Below are 6724 nucleotides of genomic sequence, written 5' to 3'. Positions count from 1 at the left end.
CTTGTATTAGGATTATGACTCCTACACGGTTTGTAATAAGGCTAGGTCAGGCGTGGCTTAGCTCTTATATATACTTCTTGTACCGGCACAATATTGCATTAACAATTATTCAATACAATTCTACACGCCCTTCTGCCTGACGTCGAGCCCGTTCGCCCCCCGTCGCCGTCGCCGGAATCAGGTGAACCGCCGCCACCATCACCATTGTTGTTGATTCGTTAGATTGCTTCTTTTCTTCTTCTTTTTCTGTCGACCGCCGCATCTCACGTTGATTACACACCACTGTAGGCCATTCGCTCTCGTCGCCGCCGACATGCATGTTTTGTCAAAACGACACCGGCCGGCCGGTGCATCACCACCGCACCGCAAGTGTTTGACGAATTGGCTAGGTGAGTTTATCTGTTCTTTGTGAACCGAGCCATTTGGACTGAACCTAGCCATTTGAATTGTAGATGAAGAGGTTGAGGGAGATGGCTTTGGAGGACTCATCGTCATCCGAAGAGGAAGAAGACGATGATGACCTTGATGCCGTTTTAGGTATGATTTTCAATGATGATATTCGGCGGCCGAGCAAGGGATCATAGTTTGGCAGCATACACATCAACCGTGATAGAGCAAAGGGTCATGCAAAAATCATGAGAAACTACTTTGACCCAAATCCAACCTATCCAGAGAAGTACTTTCGTCGGCGCTTTCGGATGCACACAAGTCTTTTTCTGACCATTGCAAAAGCCGTTGAGGGATTTAATGATTGGTTCAAGCTTCGGAGAAATGCATGTGGAGAGATAAGTGCAAGCTCTGATGAAATGCATTGTGGCTGTTCGAGTCTTGGCATATGGGTGTCCGGCCGATGCAATCGATGCCTATGTTCGCATTGGTGAAGACATAGTCTTGAAGGTTGTTCGAAGGTTCACTAAAGCAGTGGTCGCTGTCTTTGGCCCGGAGTAGTTGAGAGCACCAACCGAGGAAGACACGCAGAGGCTGATGACTGAGAGTGAAGCAAGAGGATGGCCTGGGATACTTGGATCACTTGACTGTTTGCACTGGACATGGAAGAATTATCCTGCAAGGTGGAAGGGTATGTACAAAGGCCACAACAACGATCCAACGATCATTCTTGAGGCAGTTGCATCGAACAATTTTTTGGATATGGCATTCATTCTTTGGTTTGCCTGGCTCTCACAATGACTTGAATGTGCTGTCGAGATCAACAATGTTTTCTAGGCTTTGAAGCTGAAGCTCCCGCTTGCAACTACTCGGTCAACGGGCACAACTGCTCTATGGGTTACTACCTAGCCGATGGCATCTATCCACCATGGGCCACCTTGATCAAAACAATTCCGTGTCCAAAAATATAACAAAATCATTCACTTCGCTAAATGTCAAGAAGCTGCTAGGAAAGATGTTGAGAGAGCCTTCGGTGTGCTTCAGAAGCGCTTTGCAATTGTTCGTGGACCTGCCGAGTACTGGAACTCCAAGGTTCTATGATGGATCATGACTTGTTGCATCATATTATATAACATGATCATTGAAAACAAGAGATATATGCCTGAGAACTATCGGTATATCACCAACGTGACTCCGGTTGAGCCAGAGTATGATACGAACAGGATCTTGGCATTTTTTAGGAGCATCGCAAGATCAAGAACCATCAAGTTCATGTTCAACTCCAACAAGATCTTGTTGAGCATCATTGGCAACGTCTTAGCAAGTCCAAGTTGTTCTATCACATGCTATTTGCTACATTTGAACCATTCGACGTGTTTAAATTTGAATAATTCGATTTGTAAGCTTTGAATTCGCTTTGTAAACTATATTCGTGATTTGCTTGAACATTCAAATTCATGTTTATTTTTTATATGTGCGCTAATATGTAGTTGCAATTTATACTAGAATTGCAAAGTTTAGAAAAGACAAAAATTTACTCCGTTAAACATATGGGATCGGCTAGATCCGGTCAAAACTTAGTGGTGTAAATATACTCCACTAAGCTTTTACTCCACCGAATATTTTACCATTTTTAGGGGATCGGTTAGCAATGCCCCCGGCTCTGTGAGTTCTTTCTTTCATGATGAACTGTCGGCATCAGTCCTATATTTTTCTTTCCTCTGTGGACCGAGGAGAAAGGGGGCTCAGCAGGAAGAGGATTGTACCATGAGAGAAGCACAGAGATCAACCCGCTTCAAATATAGAACATGATTCTGGCAATGCAACGGAGTTGGGTCCTCATATCGATCTGAATGAATCAGTCTTTCTATAGAGGTCATTCTTTGCCTATTAGGCAAGAGGACAACAAGTTTTAAATTCTGCCTCTGTAGGACATGGATTTCTATTACTTACTATGAAATTCATACTCCCAGCAAAATGAGTAAATGAAAGTGAAGTAGTTAATGGGAGGAATCAGCAAAAGCAATAGTGGAGTTGCAAATTGGCACCTCCCAGTCCCAGCGTGGCAGGAAATCCACCCACGGAGCGCATGGCGCGCGCGATATACCACCAAATCGATACGGATCCACCATATATACTCGCGCTAACCGGAATGGTATCTGTCGATCCGCGTCATCTTGGAGCACGGCGTGCGTATATTCCGCCAAGGGGTCGACCACGTGGTGCGAGCTGCTTACGTTTTGAGTGTTTATACTCCACATCCTGATATACATATGGTCCGGGGAGACAGATCCTCTCAAAGTCTTGAATGGTCACGTACGCACACGGCCCACAGATATGTAGTACCAGTACGCTACACGAGCGATTGGTGAAACGTTTGCGTCACGGCGGATGCATGCACGTAGCGTACCGGGGGCCGGGGCCCGCCGCTCGCCCAGACACGCCCCAGGCCGCGATCCGAGGCGAAACCGCTCGTCAACCCGCGGCGGCAGTACGTGCCCACCCACCGACTGATTGATGCCCATGCAATGCATGCAATGCAAGCGGGGCCGGGGCACGCGCGCAGAGCGTAACTGGGGCACCCCGGCCGCGCGCGCGGCACGGAGACGTGCGCGTACGTGCGCACTGCAGACACGGTGCTTGTTTGGCCGCCACCACTGTGGTGCACCCCGCTGCATGCATACGCGGCTTTCGTTCCGAAAGAAAATGGCAAACCAGCCTATCTCCTGCTCGAATCAGGCAGCGACAGGCATGTGGACGTGTTTGCGCGCGGGAGTTGCGTATGCGTTTGTGTGCACGTGCAAGTATGTGAAACGAACGTTCGGTCACGCATGAGTTTTAGCTAAACTCGTGCGTCTGGGTTGCCGCACCGTGTTGGCATTGCCAAGTAGCGGCGGCTGCCGGATGGCAACTTAGGGCATCTACAATGCCAAGTGCTTGAATAGGCGCTTAGCAGAAAATAAAAAAATGAATTATGTCTTGGCATTTGGAGTAGCGTCTCTGCCCCCAACGCAAGCAGCAAAGTTCAGGCGCTACACGATTAAAAAATGAACGGAACAGCCGCTAGCTTGGGAAAGAAAAAGGCTGGAGCGCCCGGGGATAGCTTTTGCGTCGACGCTAGCTTATTTCCTGGACTCGAGGAGGATTCATACGTAACGGCCTGAAAAATAATCCTGGCGTCCGCTCTAAGCACCCGCATTGTAGATGCTCTTAGCTGGCCAGAAAAACCCCTTCGCTCCCGACCGGGAGGAACCCTATCTGTCACTGGCCTCCCCCTTCTCGCTACACTACCCAAGGGTGCAGCAAGCCCGGTCCACGTCGGTGACGGGGGGCAGTGGCGAAGGCAGAAAATTTGGATTAGGGTCAACTGTAAGTGTGAGTGTGTGTGTGTGTGTGTGTGTGGGGGGGGGGGGGGGGGGGGCAAACAGTAGGAAAAATAGGTTTTCAGCGTAAAAAAAAACTCGAATTGCACACTGTTCATCGACAATTTGGCCAAGTTCGGCTTTGTAAAAGAACTTTCTAACTACGTTTGTATCATTTGGTTGTTAGCATTAGCAAGTATGACGAGATTCAGTGTTTGTCCCTCTTTTTCTCATTTAATGAGTGATCGACCAAACTGGTTGGAAGACATGAGAGGCAGTTATTTAGTGAGCTATGATGGCATATGGATACATATCCCTCATGATAAAATATGTGTTGATTTTTTCTCTCCAATGCAATCTACCACTAGTAGACCTCGTCAAAAAATAAAAAGTGACTCTCACTACACATGCATTTCTCCTCTCTATTTTAACTTTTTCAACTTTATGCACCAGACCACACTTTTTGTCTCTAAGCACCCGCCTCCTGGAGAGGATCCCGTTTCCCCATCCGAACCTACTTTTTCTGTTATCCGATCTTACATGGCATGTGAGGCATCACTCTGGGGTTATGCATTGGCCATGCCCTTAGTGCTTGGTCTATGTGCATGGCTAACAACTGCTGGTACATGGTACCACAATCTTTTATGCGCCTGACATGCCCTAGTCAATTCCAGTTATGCACAGACAACCCTCTTAATTTATCTCGCAACATACACCTATACACATCCTTCCAAATCACAACCGTGTATGGCCCTACTAGAGGCAATTTGAAGGATGCCTTTTTCCATGAAATGGTTGGACAAAAACCTCCTGCGGGCATGAGATGGATTGTCACGGGCGACTTCAACCAAGTCTATCGGGCCAGAGATAAGAACCGTACAAATGTCGATCGCAGCCGTATTGTTCGCTTCCGCAACGCCCTCAATGCTTGTGAGCTAAAGGAGATACACTTGCAGAATAGGAAATTCACATGGAGCAATGAACAAGCAAACCCGACCATGAGCAAACTTGATAGCTTCTTTTGCAATGAAGATTGGGACATTCAGTTTGGCTCCCACCTTCTCCCCGCATTGTCATCTTCATTGTCCGACCACTGCCCTCTACTCCTCGCTAGTGATGTGGGGCCCTCCCGGCCAAAATGCTTCCGCTTTGAAAACTTTTGGATCAAGATGCCTAACTTCAATAAGACTGTCCAAGATGCTTGGAATGAGAGAGTCCCCCATGTTGAACCATGTCAAATCCTCTTTCACAAGCTAAAAAGAGTTAGTCAACGCCTTCGCACTTGGAGCAAAAAGATCTTCTCAAACCATAAGGTCCAACTTCACATGGCCCTTGATATCATTCTTAGATTGGATTTGGCCCAAGAAAGTAGAACATTGAACTTTGAGGAGAGGGACCTTCGGAGGAAGCTCAAAAGAAAGATTGTGGCCCTTGCCGTTCTTGAGAGAGCTAGAAAGAGACAAAGCTCCATGGTTACTTTGCTCAAAGAGGGTGATGCCAACACGCGTTTCTTCCACCTTCTCGTCAACCGCAGAAGAAGAAAAAAATTTATTCATCGGTTGAAACATAACAATGGATGGGTCACAAACCACGAGGATAAGAAGACGATTGCACAAGAACACTTTAGGAAGGCCATCAAAAAAGGGGTGCCCCGTGCTATGGACCTCAACTGGGAATTCATCCCTGCTCCGGTTTCTGACCTCGTAGACTTGGCGATGCCTTTCTCGTTGGAGGAGGTCAAGGCGGCAATCTTTGCCCTCCCTAGTGATAAAGCCCCAGGCCCTGACGGATTCACCGGAGCCTTCTTCAAAGAGTGTTGGGAAATAGTCCAGCCTGAAATCATGGAGGTCATCAACAACTTCTCTAACCTTCATGTCTCCAACTTGCATTGGCTGAACTCGGCAAACATAGCTCTCATTCTGAAGAAAGATGGTGCAGAGGACATCTCAGATTTTCGACCAATTAGTCTCATCCATGGTATTGCCAAGATCATTGCAAAAATGATGGCCACACGGCTCACTCCTCATATGCACAAACTAGTCTCCAATGCACAGAGTGCTTTCATCAAGAAAAGAAGTATCCATGACAATTTTATGTATGTGCGCAACTTGGCTAGGCGCTTCCAACGCACAAATACACCAACTTTGCTTTTTCAAGCTTGACATAAAGAAGGCTTTTGATTCGGTGCGTTGGGATTACTTGATGGATTTGCTGCGCCACCATGGCTTCCCAAGTCGCTTCAGAGATTGGATCTCCGCCCTTCTTTCCTCGGCATCTTCGCGTGTGTTGCTCAATGGTATTGCCGGTGACCCAATTCGGCATGGTCGGGGCCTTCGTCAAGGGGACCCTCTCTCCCCATTGCTATTTGTGCTTGCCATTGACCCGTTGCACCACATCCTTGCCAAGGCGACTTCTCAAGGTCATCTTCAACCGCTCAGAGGTCGACCCATCCGTGCGTCACTTTATGCTGATGACGCTGCCATTTTCATTGCCCCAATAAAAAATGACATTTAGTTCCTGGCTTCAACTCTTGCATCCTTTGGTGATGTTACAGGATTGGTCACTAATTGTGCCAAAAGTGTAGTTGCGCCCATTCGATGCGGTAACATTGACCTTGATGACGTCCTGCAAGCCTTCCCAGCGGTTCGCTCCAGCTTCCCTATGAGATATTTGGGGCTTCCCCTTTCGGTTTCAAGGCTTAAGAGGATTCACTTTCAGTTCTTAGAGGATAAAGTTGCGGGGAAACTACCACCTTGGGTTGCCAAATATGTGGCCGCGCCAGGTCGTGTCGTCTTGGTCAAGGCAGTGCTTACCGCCATTGCTATATATCATATTACGCCCCTGGAATTGCCGGTGGAAGTGAGGAAGAAGATTGACAGCTTGCGGCGTGCCTACCTTTGGGCGGGTTGCGATAAAGTGACCGGTGGAAAATGTAAGGTCAACTGGGAACTTGTCTGCAAGCCCAAGATCTTCGG

This window comes from Triticum urartu, chromosome 3A (genome assembly GCF_056163025.1).
Source record: "Triticum urartu cultivar PI428250 chromosome 3A, HENAU_Tu73, whole genome shotgun sequence".
NCBI lineage: Eukaryota > Viridiplantae > Streptophyta > Magnoliopsida > Poales > Poaceae > Triticum > Triticum urartu.
The sequence above is the reverse complement of the archived record's forward strand: the minus strand, read 5'-3'. Positions refer to the sequence as shown.